Source organism: Plecotus auritus (assembly GCF_963455305.1).
Source record: "Plecotus auritus genome assembly, chromosome: 4".
Taxonomy (NCBI): Eukaryota; Metazoa; Chordata; class Mammalia; order Chiroptera; family Vespertilionidae; genus Plecotus; species Plecotus auritus.
In genome coordinates, this window is record NC_137775.1 from 17,839,256 (window position 1) to 17,856,976 (window position 17,721).

At 44.7% G+C, this 17,721-nt stretch overlaps 1 protein-coding gene across 4 annotated transcripts in view; it reads left to right on the forward strand.

The window, feature by feature from the left end:
* Nucleotides 1–1,310: 1,310 nt before the first annotated feature.
* Nucleotides 1,311–17,721, forward strand: part of NCOA7 (nuclear receptor coactivator 7) — a gene marked incomplete at its 5' end in the record, with an annotated part of 115,838 nt that continues 99,427 nt past the window's right edge. For 2 of the 4 annotated variants that reach the window (XM_080666966.1, XM_080666968.1), the window contains one exon: nt 1,311–1,853. Of the gene's footprint in view, nt 1,854–2,007; nt 2,565–17,721 lie in introns of those variants that run through there. The other 2 variants (XM_080666965.1, XM_080666967.1) reach the window with 1 other exon arrangement.

A 17,721-nucleotide genomic window follows, 5' to 3' on the forward strand; every position in this document is an offset into this window, starting at 1 on the left:
CAAAAGGGAACTTTTGGTGGGGAAAGGATGGAGTCTAGAATTGCAACTCAATGAACATTTCCTGCAGAAACTATGTTCTAAGGCAGATATCTTTATAAATATTGTTAAACTGCCAAAATCTCACTAAGTGACTTCAGTATATACACACACATTCCTATAACCCAGTTATTCTGATTTGAGAGCAAAACATAATCAATAATAGGTACCTCTTAAAAAAATAAACGGGCTCTAGATCCTGGAGTCCCTGGAAGTGGCCCAGTCATGGGCTCATGTTTCCTGAACCCAGAGGGGTGAGGCGCCTGCCCTGCTCAGCCCAGGACCACCACTTTGCTTAAAGGAACGCACCTCAAAAAGTCTTAGGGATTTTATCACAATTTGTACTGCTATGGAACATGTCTTTTCTTTTGCCTTTTAACAATTTTTTTATTTAAAACCACTGGCCACAGTAAATTCAGCCTTCTGTCCTTCCCAGCCTTTGCATTTCACAAAGCGGCCCATCAGCTCTTCCTCCTCCTGCTCCTGTCCCGGGGCACAGCATCCCGGATGCTGCCAACTTATAATCATTACAGCAATTGGGCCCTCCAGGCTGACTGAGGCAGAGCCGGGGGAGAGCCTGGGCTGGGAAGATTTGCATCAGCAGCTGTGAGCTTCCCATCCCCACTTGGGTGCTGTTCCCTCTGTGGTCCCTTGACCAGCCCTGCAAGGTGATTTTAGATTTTAAAATCATAAAAGCACTCATCAAAGAACTTTGAGAGGTCAGTTTCTCTGGACATCTCAAACCATGATCTTTTTTTTTTTTTTTTTTTTTTTAAATATATTTTATTGGTATTTTACAGAGAGAGAGGGAGAGGTATAGAGAGTTAGAAACATCGATGAGAGAGAAACATCGATCAGCTGCCTCCTGCACACCTCCCACTGGGGATGTGCCCGCAACCAAGGTACATGCCCTTGACCGGAATCGAACCCGGGACCCTTCAGTCCGCAGGCCGACGCTCTATCCACTGAGCCAAACCGGTTTTGGCACAAACCATGATCTTTTGATTCCAAAAAAATCAGCTCCATATTTTAGGAGCTTAATTTCCCCTTGAAAATAATTTGCAAATAACACGTTACCTTAAAAAAAAAGAGGGGGGGGGACCACTTAATTTTTCACATCGAAACCATGAAGATGTAAACGTGAGGTCCACTTTTATACGAGCTGAGTGCAGAATTGGGCAATTGTTCTATAGTTTGCAAGATAGTATAACGACCATTTGTAACTGAAATTCCAAAGCCACCACTGTGAATTGCTTTGCATAAACAGCGTCAGCAACCTCAAGGGGGCCACTATCTGGTGTGTCTCCTGTGCGGCCTCTGACACCCCAGTATTATCAGACCAGCCACAGGCTGTGCTCTGCGGGCTTTTTCTGTGAGTAAGGGTAAACCTCGCGGCCAAACCCTCCTAGTCATCTTGCAGTGCTGGTCATGGGACCACAGAGGGAACAGCAAGTGGGGATGCGAGGTTCACAGGTACTGCCCAGTTGCTGATGCAAATCTTCCCGGCCCGGGCTCTCTCCCAGCTCTCCCGGGTCTCTGCCAAGAGTCGGCCTGGAGGGTCCAATTGCTGTAATGATTGCAACTTGGCAGCATCCGGGATGCTGTACCGGGGACGGGAGCAGGAGGGGGAGGAGATGGTGGGCCCCTTTGCAAAACGCAACGCCGGAAAGGAAAGGACTGAAGGCTGAATTGACTGGTTCCCGAGCTGGAAGGACACCCTGGGCTTTCAAGCTTGAGGGGACTCGCTAACTGCAGCTCTGCTCTCCCAGCCCGGTGGCCACGGCAGCCCCGCTGGAGGGGACGAAGCCCGCGGCGAGGTAAGAAGATCCTCCCAGGCTCTGCCGCTAACGTCGGGCCACGGGGCGGCGACGAGCTCGCTCTCGAGAGGCGTCACAATGGGCCGAGGCCCGCGGAGGCCGCGCGCGCAGCTCTGCGAGGCGGAGCCGCGGGGCCGGAGCTGGGGCTGTGCGTGGGCAGCGGGGGCGGCCGCGGCCGCGGGTGGCGGGGGTACCCAGGCTCCTAGCTCGGAGGTCGCCGGGCGAGGAGGATGCTGCAGCTGCAGCCGGAGCCGCCGAGCTGGGTCTCGGAGCTCCCGGGCCCCCGCCGCTGCGGAGGGGCGCAGAGCGTGGCGCGGGCCGGGCGGAGCTAGAGGCGCGCGTCTCCCGCGTCGAGCCGCCCGCAGCTCCCCGCCCCCGGCCAGGCCCGCGAGCCTGTGGCGGCGGATGCCCTGACCGCGGGCTCAGCTGCAGGGTTGGCCGGGCGCCGCGGCTGGTGGGAAGAGGGCCCAGTTGTCCCGGGGACGGCCGCGTCCACCCGCTCCTGACGCCGGTCCCCGGGGTCGTGCGCCTCGGCGCTCCGCCCTCCTGGCCCAGCTCCTCCTCGGCGCACGTTCCCCCCACGACCCCTCCTCCCATCTACCCTGGAGGATGCGCTCCCCCGCGCGGAGCAGCGGAGGCCACCGTTCCCAGAAATGCGTGCGCCTGATCCCCTTCTCCCGGACCCGATGTGCCGGCGCCCCCGCCCTGTAGGTAGGTGCGCCCGATCCCCTTCTCCGGGACCGAGGAGTCCTCGCCGCCTTCGGCTGCTGATGCTGCCGCTGGGGAGAGGTGGGGGTGGGGGACAGGGCCCGGGACCCGCCAAACTTGCCTCCCGCCTGGGTAGGTGGGGCGCTCCGAGGTGTGCCATGACCCTGGCGCAGCCCCTGGGTAACTAGACAACCTCTGCTTGAGCCCGGGTGGCCGAGAGGAGTTCGACCCTTCCCCGCCCACCCCTGGGCCCGGCCCAGCGCGCTGCGGGCGGGGGTGGGGAGGACACATTGGCTTGCGGCTGTTTTGGGGTTGCCCGGGGGGCGGGGGGGAGACCGCTGGATTTTCAGCAGCTCAGGTAAAAATATGTCATCGTATTTTTCGGCTGCATGAGCAGATGCGCTTTTTCTGTTTCAGCCGAACGTGTAGACATGGAAAGCGTTGTTATTGGCATATAGAAGTCGCTGTGGATTTTTGTGGATTTCAGAGCTGGCTGGCTGTTACATAAAACAGGTGGCTCAAACCCTTACGGCCAACATTTTAGGGCTAGCTAGAAAAGGTGCTTCTAGAAGTCAGATTTACTCCGGGGATACATGAGGCTGGGGGTTCCCGTGCTGCTTCCTTGGGAGCCTCCCGCTCGGGTGAAGGGATGTGTAAGTGGCAAGTTTGTTACAGGTGTCGGGACGCATGCACCGAGTCTCCAGCAGAGGCAGCCTTGGGAGCAGCCTGGCTTCCAACGAGGTGTTACGGTTTGTATTTCTGAGAAACTGGTTGTGCATTCTAACAGGTTATTATTGTTTTATTTTAAATAATAAAGTTTACAGTTTTGGAAAGTGAATCATTGTAAGGCCCAGTTGTGTATTAACGTATTGAGGTTTAGAGCTTTGTAAAACGAACCAGTGTCAACTCCAGGAGGGCTAAACCTTGTTCAATCCCGTAATCCCTTGCATCTAATGCTTATGGTGCGCTTATTAGTTATTTGTAAGAACTGTTTCAAGCTTCATCTAAAGACAATTTAGTGTCAAAGTGTACTAGTATTTGTCTATCCTGTGGCTTTTAAAACTCCTTCTTTGTGTGGATAGTCAAATTCGGTTAACATCTAAGTTTGAATTTTGCCACTTTTAAGACCATATGGGTAATTCTCCCCAACTCTTAATATAAATTTATTTCATGTCCAAGCTTGCAAATTTTCCAGTCCCACTGGTAATCACACTTATTTCAGTTAAACTATGACACGCAATTTTTAAAAGTACGACTCATGTTTAAAAGAAAATTCTAAGTTACTCCAGAGGTAATAGTGGTTTTGGTTAATGAGTGACATATTAACTCACTTCAAAGTTAAGTTGTTATGGTTGATCTAATTATAATGTATTTTGTTACAGGAAAAGGTAAAAATAAAGCATGTAGAAGTGTCTGGGATTCTTAAAAGATTCAAAATATATGTTATAGTTACACATTTTTAACTATATGGGTGTTCCTCAGTATATAAATATATCAATATGTAAGAATATAAGTCTGACAGCCAGGGTGGTTGTGAAATCAGGGGCGTGGAAGAGCCAGGGCCTTTCTGTTTTTAAATTTAACGTGTTCTTGAAAGAAATCAAGGATAACTGCATCACATTTTATTTACTTCATTGTTTGCACTATGATGTTTCCTGTTCTTATTTTTATTTTTATTTTTTGATATCTAAGTTTTCTGAGTCAGTATTGACCTCATTTCAATCGCTTTGTTTAACAAAATTATATGGGTGTGGCTCAGTCATTTGCTTGCTTTTTTCTTTCCTCCTTTTTTTTTTTTTTTTTTTGTCATTTTAATACCTCTTCACCATCCTCACTACATATTACCCAAAAGACTTACGTTCACAAAACTACAGTAAGTTGGAGTTTATTCTTATTGCTTCTCTAGCCTACTTGGATTCTTTCTAGATGGGGAGGAAATAATACTTTTAAGCAAAAGCTGCTAAGATTGGGGGAACCTACACTGGGAGGGCACTTATGAAAAATAAGATTCCTTGAAATAAAGCAAATTTTCCCTCAAGAAATACAGATAATTACATTTTACACATCCTAAATTTGTAATTGAGGATAATGAGCAGTTAATTTACATTGTTCTTCCTTGCACACTTTAAACTTCTCAGAAGAGCCCTCCCATATGGTTTCAGTAAACTCATTTTACTTTGTTGTAGATAATAAATACTTATTTGTTCATTTGACAAGTAGAAGTTGAACCTTTAAGCTGTGCTGGTACACTTGGCCTTGAGATAAGTGAAGTATGAGCCTGTTCCTAATCTCAGAACGGAAGGGGCATTTTTCTGTGTGTACCCTGCATGTGAATGTGCTATGCCTCTGTGAATCCATGGCTCACTACCTGTCTGGCGAGCCCCCAGAACCCCGTTCCAAATGCACCACTGGAATGCAATTCTAAAACCTGGATTTACTCTGTCTTATTTTTCCGTATCTTAAGTTTTTATTACAGAAACCTCTGTCCCTTCCTTGCTAAATGTTATTTACTGTCCTTCTTATCCTGGCATAATTTTTTTATTCCAGTCCATTTTACCCCAGCCCATATATTTGTTGTTGTTTACATCCAGTAGGATTCACTCAATTCATATATATTGAAACTAAAATTGTTACGGTTGCAGAAAAAGTATAGAAAAGAAAAATTTGTATAGCCTTGACTTTCAAATGTGGGGAACTGGTGATTAAAGAGTAATTGTTGTGCATTAATCTCCCCTCAACAGTGGTGTAGAATGCCTTTGTTTCTGCACAAAACAGAGAATATGAGTTCTCTGCTCATAAATTTGATCAGAAGCTTTATCGAGAGAAATAGTGTTTATAGAGGGTTGGCTGAACAAAGGCCATGACATCCACCTTTCCCCCTACAATTCTGGGTATTAGACCAGGAGTTTAGCCTGACCTTCAGAAAGGACATACTTTGGGACACACTTTGGTTACTTTGTTTTGCATCCTTTGCAGCCCTCCCACCCCCCTCCCCTTGTGTTCACACTGAGGGATTCTATTAATAAAGACAGTTACAAGAAACTTACTGTTATGTTAGGAGATGAGGTTATTAAAATCATGGTCCCTTCTGTAGCTCCTGTTTGAAGAGCAATGCATGAAATTCCATTCAGTTCTAAATGCCAAAGAAAAGCTTTATTTTCCCTGAACAATTAGTATGTCTACTTTTCATCATGCAGAACTAGGATCATTTCCCTTTCTGATTTGGCAATGAGTCAAATTTGCAACTCAGTTTTAATAACCCTTTAAAAACCTGTGACCTTAATATTGATATTCTAACTTTCCCTTTGATCTTGAGCTTCTGTTCTACCTTGTTTTTGTTGATTCGGATTTTTATCTAATTATATTTTCCCATTTTAAGCTGATTCACATCCTTTGTGGGACAAGGCAAAATATAAAACATAAAACCAAATAAACGAAAACATTTGCAAAATTGATCCCTGGACACAGTATGTTTTTGATTAACAATTTAATCAGTTCCATTAAATACGCTTTGAACAAGTATTGCAAGTTTAGTATGAATGAGCTTATATAGGCAAATAGGAAACAATGTTATGTAGTTTTGCAAAACTAAATTGCACTTATTTTTTAACTTAAATTTTATGTCCACTTATCACTAATTTAGAATTGGTAAAAGCATTCAATTTTCATCAAGGGCACGTACCTGGGTTGCAGGTTCATCCCTGGCTCAGTTGGGGCATGTGTGGGAGGCTGCCAGCAATGTGTGTCTGGGTGTTTCTTCCTCTCTCTCTCTCTCCCCCCCCCACCCCTCCTCTTCCCTCCCTCCCACTCTCTCTAAAAATCAATGGAAAAAAATGTCCTCAAGTGAGGATTCATGAAAAAAAGAAATAGCCCTGACCGGTTTGGCTTGGTGGATAGAGCGTCGGCCTGCGGACTGAAGGGTCCCAGGTTCGATTCCGGTCAAGGACATGTACCTTGGTTGCGGGCACATCTCCAGTAGGGGTTGTGCAGGAGGCAGCTGATCGATGTTTCTCTCTCATCGATATTTCTAACTCTCTATCCCTCTCCCTTCCTCTCTGTAAAAAAAATCAATAAAATATATTTTTAAAAAAAGAAAAGAAAAAAAGAAATAGAAACTATGAAATGTTGACCCTGATAGATGATATGATCCACCTGGAGAGAGTGGTCCTTAGTATGTGAATGAGGTATTTTTTATTCCAAGTCAAGTAGCCAGTCGGTGTCCACAGTGCTCAGCTTTATTGCAGAGGGCCTGTCATGCGGTAATTTGCTGTTGACTGATTAACAGGATTCACAGAGTAAGAATTTAATAGTGTTTGTTCGGCACAGTTCCCGTGGAATCCTCTGGTGGATGACTCTGATCACTAACCTGCTATGTTGTGCAGAATAGGAAAAACGTGAGATGACGCCATAGGTGTGAGAAACCTCAAGATCTTTCATTTTCTTTCTGTAATTCCGACCTCACTGAGCAAACCAGGCATGTTGGTACCAGGAATTGAGGGTGCCCTGAGTAGCCGTAATGGCTATTCTAGCCATTGGGTGAGTACAGCCCCTACTGTACAGTATAAAGCACGGTTTCAGGCTATTAGTATTAGTCTGTTGGGACAGCCTGCTCAGTCCTTATGGTTCCAGGTGCTTACAGCTGAGCCCTCAGCAGAGGTCCTGGTGATTACCCCCAAGGTACTGCCTTGCCTCTAGGGTCCCACTGAAACAGCATGTTAGCAACCCTCTGTTACTTTGAATCACAGCACCTTCCAAAATAGTTCCAATTTAACATGCCTTAACTCTTTAAAAAGCATTCGAGGAAGAATTTAGTCCAGTTGGGCTGCTGTAGCAAAATACCATAGACGGAGTAGCCTTTAAGCAGCAGAAATTTGTTGCTGACAGTTCTGGAGTCTGGAAGTCCAAGATCAGGGTGCCAGCATGGTGGAGTGTGGTGAGGGCCCTCTTCCGGGTTGCAGACTGCTGACTTCTTTCTCTTTGTGGTCTCACGTGGAGGAAGCAGCTAGTTATCTCTTGGGACCTCTTTTATGAGGGCTGTAATCGCATTCGTGAAGGGACTGCCCTCATGACCGAATCACCTCCCAAGGCCCCACCTTATAGCATCACCTTGAGCATTAGGTTTTCAAAATGTGAATGGGAGAGGGAGGTGCGCAAACAGTCTACACCAGGAATAGAGAATTCACAAAATAGGAACTACATTGCCAAGACATGGGGAAAAAAAAAAAAAGCCAACTTCACCGCATCAGAGAAATGCAAATTATAATTCGATTTTAAAAGTTCATAACAATGCTGGCAAGGTTTAGGTTGGGTCACATTCCCTTTCAGTGGATGGTGAGAGGGTATGTTGGTATACTGTGGATGGAGAGCAGTTTAGCTCACGGAATCCCTTGGCACCAGTGATTCTATTCTAAGAGCACATCCTAAGGAAATCAGAGATGTGGGTGAATTTCAGTGATGTGCAGGTTTTCTATGGGAGGCACGTGGTATGGTAGACAATGTTAAGAGCAGGGACTCTGAGCCAGTTGCCTGGATTGGAGTCCTGTTGCACCATTTACCAGCTTCGTGAACTTAGGCAAGTGAATTTCTCCTTGATTTTCTTGGCTGTAAAATAAAGATAATGTATCCATCTCCCACAAGGTATTGAGAATTAGATAAGCAAATATCCGTAAAGAACTCGAGTAAGCAATTGTATACATATTAGTTATCATCAAGGTTGATATTGTGAACATTTGAGACAAGTCTCGCAATGGAGACTTTTTTAATGATAGTGTACCCAACTGTATGTACAAAAAGATCCTGATTTGATTTTAAACTGCACTTGCATAGAAGAAAGACAGGAAAGTCACACAATGTTAAAGGTCCCCCACCCACCATGGAATCATAGAAATGATGGGATCATTTTCATTTTTCACATTTTCATTGGTTATCCATATGTATTGCAGTAATACTCGTTAGAAATTAAGATGATAGGCGTCTTGCATTCTGTGCTTTTCTTTACCAAATGCATATTCATTTTGACATATTTTACTTTCTCTTCCTCCTTTCAAAGCTACTCATATTTCACTTCCCCATCGTCTTCACCCACATGCCGTCTGCTTGGTATTTTCTTGTGTATAGATCAGCCCCAGGCTAGTTCTTCAAGAATAAGTAGACCAAGAGAAATGATTCATGAGATTTTGTGGGTGGTGGCTTCCTTCCTCTTGGAAGTTTAATCCAGAGAATGCTGCTTAGGTCATCATGGAATTGTGTCCTCTTCACATTTCAGGCACTCAGCCTGGCCTTCCACTCTCCCCCTGCCTGAACTCAGCACTCCAGGAGAGGCAGAATCCTCAGGACCCTTACATACTCTTCTGGTGGAGTACAGAAACTTGCCAGGCCTCTTAGTTGAATCAGGTACACTGTTAATCCTTAGTCTGTTGGTCAAAACAAGCCACATGGTCAAGTGCGGGAAGATATATGCTCTTCGTACTAGTGCAAAGCACCACAAAGTGGCGTAGCCATTGTATTATTCTCTTTCAGGGAAGGAATTCACAATTGAGACGAGCAATCCAGTCTAGCAAAGGGCCATTTTTCTTTTGAATTCTACAAGAACTTTTTTAAAAAAATATATTTTTATTAATTTCAGAGACGAAGGAAAAAGGAAAGAGAGATAGAAACATCAATGATGCGAGAGAATCATTGATTGGCTGCTTCCTACACGCCCCCCACTGGGGATTGAGCCTGCAACCCAGGCATGTGCCCTGACCCAGAATTGAATCTGACCTCCTGGTCCATAGGTCAACGCTCAACCACTGAGCCATGCCGGCCGGCTACAAGAACTTTTATATCAATCAGCTTAATAAACCTTTAAAAGAAAGGCACTTAAACCGTAGACTGGTTTCTTAACCCAGTCTCTGGGAAAATTCTAGTTGAAACTCATACGCATAATTTGTTTTCAAGAAGAGGTCATAGTGTTTCACAGTGCTGACTTCATTTCCTGCTGGGCAGGGCTCCTTGCCCCCTAGCCAGCCGTGGGCAAACTACGGCCTGCAGGCCGGATCCGGCCCGTTCGGCTGTTCTATCCGGCCCACGGAGCCGAAAGAGCGGAGGGTTCTCTTGCTCTCCCCTCCGCTCCTTCACCAGCAGCAGTGTTAACCTGGCAACGTCGGGAAACACGGCCGCAGCTCCTTCTTCTGAGTGGGCGGATTTATATCCCCCATTCAGTAGAAGGAACAACCTCTCAATCTTCCAGAGGCTCCTTGTAATGCCCGCGGACGCGACCCCCGACATCACCCTGGGAATGCGTAGACACGTTATGGTGGTGATGGAGGGAGACACGCCCCTGGAGAGCACAGTATCAGAGCATTAGCTAAAAAGGAGACCAACAACACTGTTCCCACTCAAGTTGATGTTTTAAAAACCAAAAACCTTTCAACCCAGTCTACATTGCCATCTACATCTACGTCTTGGGCATAATTTGGAAGTTGCACTAAAGAAAATGGTTAATTTACTGTTTACACATTTTGTTCTTTTCTATTTGTTTTAGTTTTAAATTATTTTATTATATTTAAGTTTAATTTGAAAGGCTTTTGTACCTTTCCTTTGTTAGGCAATTTTATTTTGCCTTTGCCATCTTCAATATAAGGTATGTTATTGTGCTATGATTCCTCCATTTTTTGAAGTTTCAAATTATAATAATTAGTGTTTACATTCTTCTTGTTAAAATGTTTGAAATGAATAAAACTATTGAAATAAAAAAAAAAAATACCGTACCCTTTTATGTAATGATGTTTACTTTGAATTTGTATTAGTTCACACAAACACTCCATCCATGCTTTTGTTCCGGCCCTCCGGTCCAGGTTAAGAACCCATTGTGGCCCTCGAGTCAAAAAGTTTGCCCACCCCTGCCCTAGACACTTCATTATGCTTGTCCTGAACCCACATTTGTGTATTTACCACATTTTAGACTATACCTGTACTAACCAAAGCACTACGTGCCTCTCTCTCTGTCTTTACCTGACATGTGAGGCAGAACCGGATAGAATTGCTGTCCTCTTGAGCATGCTCTGGGAGAACATTTGCATTAAGGATAAAGCTGTTTCTGGGGTACAGATGATTGTTGGTTGTGTAGCACTATTGAAATGTAACCACGAGTGGTTCCTTTGGGTGTCATCCCACTTCAAACACCTTTCCTAACAACACTGGCCTATGTGACCTTGGCCCTTTTCTTTCCCTTAGTACCTCTCTGTGCGTAACACATTTTATTTGGCATTAATTTTTATTATACCCCTTTTCCTGGTTGCTTTATTTATGTAAACTTTATCTCCCTTGTTAATAATGGAAGTTTCCTTGGAGAATATTGAGTTTCGGAATTACATCCTAAAGGAAAACTGGCCAGAACTTTTGAATGGTGGGTAGTTGAAATGAAAATTCTATGCAGTAACATAGCCAAGCGTTAGAGGCTGTTATTAGTGGTTTTGATGTTGGTATAAGACAAAACTGGCCATTCTGGCTTTAACTCATGGCTCTTTGACCTTGAACACGTTCTTTAACCTTTCTAAACTTCACATTTTTTATCTGAAAAGGATAAGGATATTGACACCTTCATATAGTCATAAAGATTCTTCTGTGTGGAACAGCACTGACCCAAAAATGTGGTGCATATGGTTAATGTTCAATAAATGTTTAATATTGCTACTTGTTGTCATCATTATAGTCACTAGAACTGCCTAACTTGAGTTCGTTCACTATATGATTTTAATGTTTAGGGCAGATTTGAATCTAATGCCACAGGTGTTGTTGAAGGTAGGAATGATTTTCATAAACCCTTGAACATTTGGGTTGATTGGCATCTCAGTGGGCAGAATTCTCTGTTCCATGGACACATTTAATCGCTATTACAGCCCTTTTACAGATAAAGAAATTTTACAGAATTTCCTTATCTGCAGAAGGGCTGGAGAAATTGAGTAACTTGCCCATGGCTACGTATCTTGGAAATACTAGTCTGCAATCCAGCCAAGCTTGTCCTGCTGTACAGGTGCTGTGCTGCCTTACCAACATGGGTCCCTGGGGTCAGTCAGGTGAGGCACAGAGGTCACAGGGGTCAGTCAGGTGAGGCACAGAGCATATCCAAAACAGGCAACTTCTCACGTGCAGTGTTTATAAAACATCAGCCTCAAAGGAAATAAAATATTTCTAATTAAAAAATCATTTAAAGTATTAGTTTCCCCATAGAACTGAACTTTCTTCTGGAATAGTTCTCAGTGAGGGCAGTAGCCCCCCACCAAGGTGCAGTTGGGTTGGCATGATTATTGGGGGAGCACTACTGGCAATGAGATGGGGGGAAGCAGAGTTGCCAAGCGCCCTGCAATGAAGGGGGGATAGTCTTAGACAAAGGAGAATCGTCCCTATATTTGGAAATTTTCTATCTTCTCTAGGACTTACGTGAATATTTAGTGGGACATTCTAAAGAAAAGGAAGATTACATCTAAATTGCCATGCATAGAAATATCACTCTGCTTATTATAGCTCTAGTTTTTATTCTAATGTTCCATGCACACACACCCCCATTACCCATCCTCTCCTTCTCCTTACTTCTGCTCTTTCATTTTCCTGTACCTCTCTGTATAGTGAAATAGTTCCTGATTTCATTTCTCCTATAGCTAAACGTGTCCTATGTGAGTAGGTGTAGGCATCCAAGTGTTTCATTATGTCTTCTAATGAACTTGTGCTTGAAAGTTTACGAATTGAAATCCTGTTATAAATTACTTTTCTTTTTGGCATTACATAGATTATTTTTTTTAACTTGAGAATTTACATTTTGAAGTACCTGTTACCAGTTGCTTTTCTTTGGGCATTATATTATTGATTTCATAAAATGAAGTGTATATGTATGTTATATTATCTGTGAACTTCATTTCAATATTACAAAAGGAATATTAGACAATATTTACATATTTATTTAGATGAGGGGTGTTGATTTTGATAAGGTTGCAAACTGCTGGTCTATAGCAATCTCATGACGGGGTTATTCTGCTTGTGCTCAATCACTGTTGGTGATTCGAAGCCACTCTGTCTGGAGGCAGCTATCTGCATCTGTCTGTAAGACAGTTCTTCCTTACTTGAGCCAAAACCCCTCTCCCTCCATATCTAATGCATGGTTCTAGGTATAGTCCTTGAAAGTCTTTTGTACAAGCCTAAATCCTCTACCAGATAAGATCCTTAACATATTTAAAAATAGCTGTCATTTCATCCCAGCTCTTTCTAGGGTAAACCAGACCAGCACTTTGACTAATATACAGTATACTAGAGGCCTGGTGCACGAAATTCGTGCATGGGGGGGGTGTCCCTCAGCCCAGCCTGCACCCTCTCCAATCTGGGACCCCTCAAGGGATGTCCAAATGCCAGTTTAGGCCCGATCCCACTGGGATCGGGCCTAAACGGGCATTCAAACATCCCTCTTACAATCCAGGACTGCTGGCTCCCAACTGCTCGCCTGCCTGCCTTCCTGATTGCCCCTAACCACTTCTGCCTGCCAGCCTGATCACCCCCTAACCACCCCCCTACCAGCCTGATTGATGCCTAACTGCTCCCCTGCCAGCCTGTTTTCCCCTAACTGCCCTCCCCTGCAGGCCTGGTCACCCCTAACTGCCCTCCCCTGAAGGCCTGGTCACCCCTAACTGCCCTCCCCTGCAGGCCTGGTCCCCCCCCAACTGCTCTCCCCTGCAGGCCTGGGTCCCTCCCAACTGACTTTCCCTGCAGGTCTGGTCACCCACAACTGCTCTCCCTTGCAGGCCTGGTCTCTCCCAACTGCCCTCCCTTGCTGGCCATCTTGTGGTGGCCATCTTGTGTCCACATGGGGGCAGGATCTTTGACCACATGGGGGCAGCCATCTTATGTGTTGGAGTGATTGTCAATCTGCATATTATTCTTTTATTAGATAGGATAGAGGCCTGGTGCATGGGTGGGGGCCAGCTGGTTTGCCCTGAAGGGTGTCCCGGATCAGGGTGGGGGTTCCCTTGGGGTGTGGGGCGGCCTGGGCGAGGGGCCTGTGGTGGTTTGCAGGCCGGCCACGACCCCTGGCGACCCAAGCGGAGGCCCAGGGATCTGGGATTTATTTATCTTCTACAACTGAAACTTTGTAGCCTGGAGCGGAGCCAAGCTTTCTGCTTGCTCCGTGGCGGCAGCCATTTCTGTTGGGATTTATGTATCTTCTATATTTGAAACTTTGTAGCCTTAAGCGGAGGCCTGGGCCAGCCAGGGTGTGCGGAAAGCTTGGCTTCCTCCATTGCTGGGGGCAACCCTACCCTCCTGTTCTTTCCAGCTCCGTGGCTGCTGCCATTTCTGTTTGGATTTATGTATCTTCTATCATTGAAACTTTGTAGCCTTGAGTGGAGGCCTAGGCCGGCAAGGGCAGGCGGAAAGCTTGGCTTCCTCCATTGCCCGGGAAACCCAAGCCTCCCTCCTGCTCTCTGTGGCCGTAGCCATCTTGGTTGGGTTTATTTGCATATTTGCTCCTGATTGGCTGGTGGGCGTGGCTGGTGGGTATAGCGGAGTGATGGTTAATTTGCATATTACTCTTTTATTAAATAGGATAAGTATTTTTTTATTGACTTTTTGTTTTAGAGAAGGAGGGGAGTTGAGAGAGAGAGAGAGAGAACGAGAGAGAAACATTGATGTGAGAGAGAAACAAACCAATTGGTTGCTTCCTGTACACACCCTACCAGGGATCAAATGCAGCCTAGGTCTGTGCCCTGCTTGGAAATTGAACCTGCACCCTTTTTGGTGTACCAGATAATGCTCCAACTAACTGAGCCACCCGACCAGGGCCTGCCTTTGTTATTTTAAATGACAGCGTGGCTTTGAGAAAGACTGAACACCCATTCTATTTCTTTATATGTATTTTCTAAAAGGGAATGTCTGCATAGAAAGAAACATTTTGGCCTGTTCCTTAAATGGCCAAACGTAGTGTGACCAAGCCTCAAAGTATGTGCTTGTCATTTTTTTCATTTGTATAATAAGAAACATGTTTTGGGGAAAACAGTTGATGGACATCATGAGTATACTGTTTATTCCCCAGTCTGGACTGGTTATACCTGAATGTGTTAGCTATGAAGCCCGAGGCCACCTGGAGGGTAGGGTAGAGTTAGGAAGTCCCCAATAGCTCTGTGCTTGAATTCCTTCTGCATAGCAGCACCTCGTCTCAAACAGGGAGCACTTTGCTGGCAATCCAGACGTACTTTGTCTTCAACACGCTCTTATGCGGTAAGGATGGTAGATGTGCCATTTTTATTTGAATAATGAATTAGATTTCGGTTTAAATGGACTATGCTGATTTAAGATCACAAAAGTAAATATTTAGATAGAAGTGCTTCCTCATAAAATTCTTTTGGGTCTGTAATACACCGTAAATGCAAGATACTCTTGTAATTCAGTGCTTGAATGAGTCGAGAGTTTATTGATGTGAGGAAAAGTCAACATTAGGTGGAAGAGGGGCTTTTAAGAAGCCCATTATAACCACTTGTAATGGAAAATGTCGCTCGCATTAGAGATTGATTTAAGGACCTCTGGTTCTTCACTGAAGCATGAAGGCTGCCGTGTGGTGCTCTGTGCAAATCATGTTTATAGCATCCTTTGCTGATTTCTTTCTGGTTAATCTGTTGGTGTCTAGAGTTAAAAGGGCTGCATCTGTCTTGTTTAAGGAATATAAAAATTCCCTGAAATTGAAAAGAAATCAGCGATTAGCATAGTTTAAATTTATCGAATAGACTACATTAGAGGAAAAAGAAAAAGCTTTGCCAGTTCTAGAGAGATACAGCAGCACCAGATGTCAGTTCTTGGATCATTTAATCATTTTTCTCTTGTGCATATTTTTGTCAATATTTTTCCACTGGAACTAAATATGCGTTTCTGGCTCGGCTTGCAATATAAAAATTTTCCAATTAGATTGTTATGACTTCATTTTTATTCATGAGGGGAAATCTAATAAAGAGAAATCATCGCATATGGCAGTGTGCAGGCGCGGAACTTTAAAATAAACCACCTGGCCCAGGGCCGGGCGGAGCGCTGGCATTCTGATGCTTTCTGGAGTCCAAGAGAGGCTGGCTGGAGTCTCCATCCCCCGTCCCCAAGTAATTCTGAGTTTGGGAGGAATCCTTGGATTTATATCAGTTTGCCATATCAGTGCTATCAATGAGGTTGCCATATAATTGACCTTACCCCAAGTCTAGATTAGTTACTTGCGTGGCTTTTATGTGGATTTTCTTCTTCATTCTATGTTACCTAGTCCATATAAAGTATAAAGAAAATATGAAACATGGTGGTTTTTGACTTGAAGGAACTTTCGGTTTGTTGCAGCTGGGGAGGAAGCTAAGCAAGGTAGCCTTGTCCGTTGTCACCCAGTGTAATTAAGTGCCTCCCAGTAAGAGATAAGGGGCATGTGAAACAAGCTTAGTGAAGAGAGAGAAGGGCACACCAGTGGTCAGGGAAGGCTTCAGAGCAGAAGCGGGCCTTGTGCTAGATCTGGTCAGAAGGAAGACGATAGCAAAGTTGCTTCAGAGTTGGGGAGAGAGTAAAAGATCAAGGTTGCAAGCTGGGTAATTCATGCAGGTGTGGCTTTTCCCCACCGATGTGGTCCTGTCAGAGGTCTCAGGGGCCCACTCCCGCAGTGCCAGCTGCATTTGTCTTAACCTGCAGGGTTTATGCTGAGAGCATGGACGCTGCTGATTCCAGATTTCTTATCTAGCTCTATCCACATGCTTTCTGGCTCCACGGTTACTGACAGGCATTGAAGTATACACCAGACTGGATTTGTGCCGATTCCATTGCTGCTGTTGAACTAAGGAAACTAGTACCTCTCAGCCTCATTTTAATGGATACCGAACTCATAATGTGGTTGTAAGGATTAAAAGAGATAACATAGATAATATGTTAAAACAAGTGACTTACAGTAGGCAGGCGTCATGATTTGTTTGCTTTTCCTACCTGGTAGCCACCCTGTTGTCCTTGCCTGAATGCGTCTTGCCCTATTCACATCCTTACCTGTGCTCAGGTGTGTTCCCTTTTTCTGGAATGCTATCTCTTTTTCCTCCTTACTTATTGAAATCGTCACTGCCCTGAAAGATTTTCTTTAACATCTCAATCAGAATTGAGCTTTGGGTCTTTTGGATTCCCAGTGGTAGTCTTTGGGACAGCTCCAAGTTACTAACCCTACATTTTAGTTATTTGCACAACTCTCATTTTCCCTACAGGTTAGTAAACTTGAGGGTGGAGCCCATGTCAGGGGCGAGGAGATAAAGAGTTCAGGCGGTGTCCCCTGACTGTGTTTCCATATAGGGACTTGTGCATAGTTGTCATGGTTGCAGGATATTCTCATCATCATCTTGGCCCCCCTCCTTAACCACAACCATATGCTGATAATTTCCAAATCTTTTTCTTTAGCCCTAACTGCATTCTTGTGCTGTAGATGTAATCACACATCTTGTGAATATCTCTAGCTGACTAGCCTATGGGCCCCTCCAAAACAACATGTCCCGAACCTTCTTTCATCTGTTTATGCTCCCCTGTCTGACCCCTTCATGTAAATTGTATCGTATCTGTGATATCACAGTCTATGCAGACCCTGAAGCAACAACTTGGACATTCTTCATTTCTTCCTTTCCCATGTTGTCTGCATTGAATGAGTCATCAAATCTCAACTAATCTGCCTCCTAAATATTTTTTGAATTTATTTCTCCTCTTTCTGTGTTAAATATTGCTACCCAAATGTGGGCCTTCTGTCTCAAGTAGTTTTACTGTAATTTCTTTCTAATAGATCTGCTTCACCCTATGCTTCATTCTTTTTTTAAAAAATTTAATTGATTTTGAGAGAGAGAGGAAAGGAGAGGGAAGGAGAAAGGGAAGTATGGAGGGAGGGAGAAAGGGGGAGAGAGAGAGAGAGAGAGAGAGAGAGAGAGAGAGAGAGAGACATCTACATGTGAGTGAAACATTGATTGGCTGCCACCTGCACATGCCCCAATCAGGGACCAAACCTACAACCTGGGCATGTGCCCTGACTGGGAGTTGAACCAGTGATCTTTTGGTGCATGGGACAATGCTCAACCAACTGAGCCACACCGTCCAGGGCTATGTTGTATTCTTTTAAGTCCATTTTCTACAATCTGCATATATCACTCCCTCATGT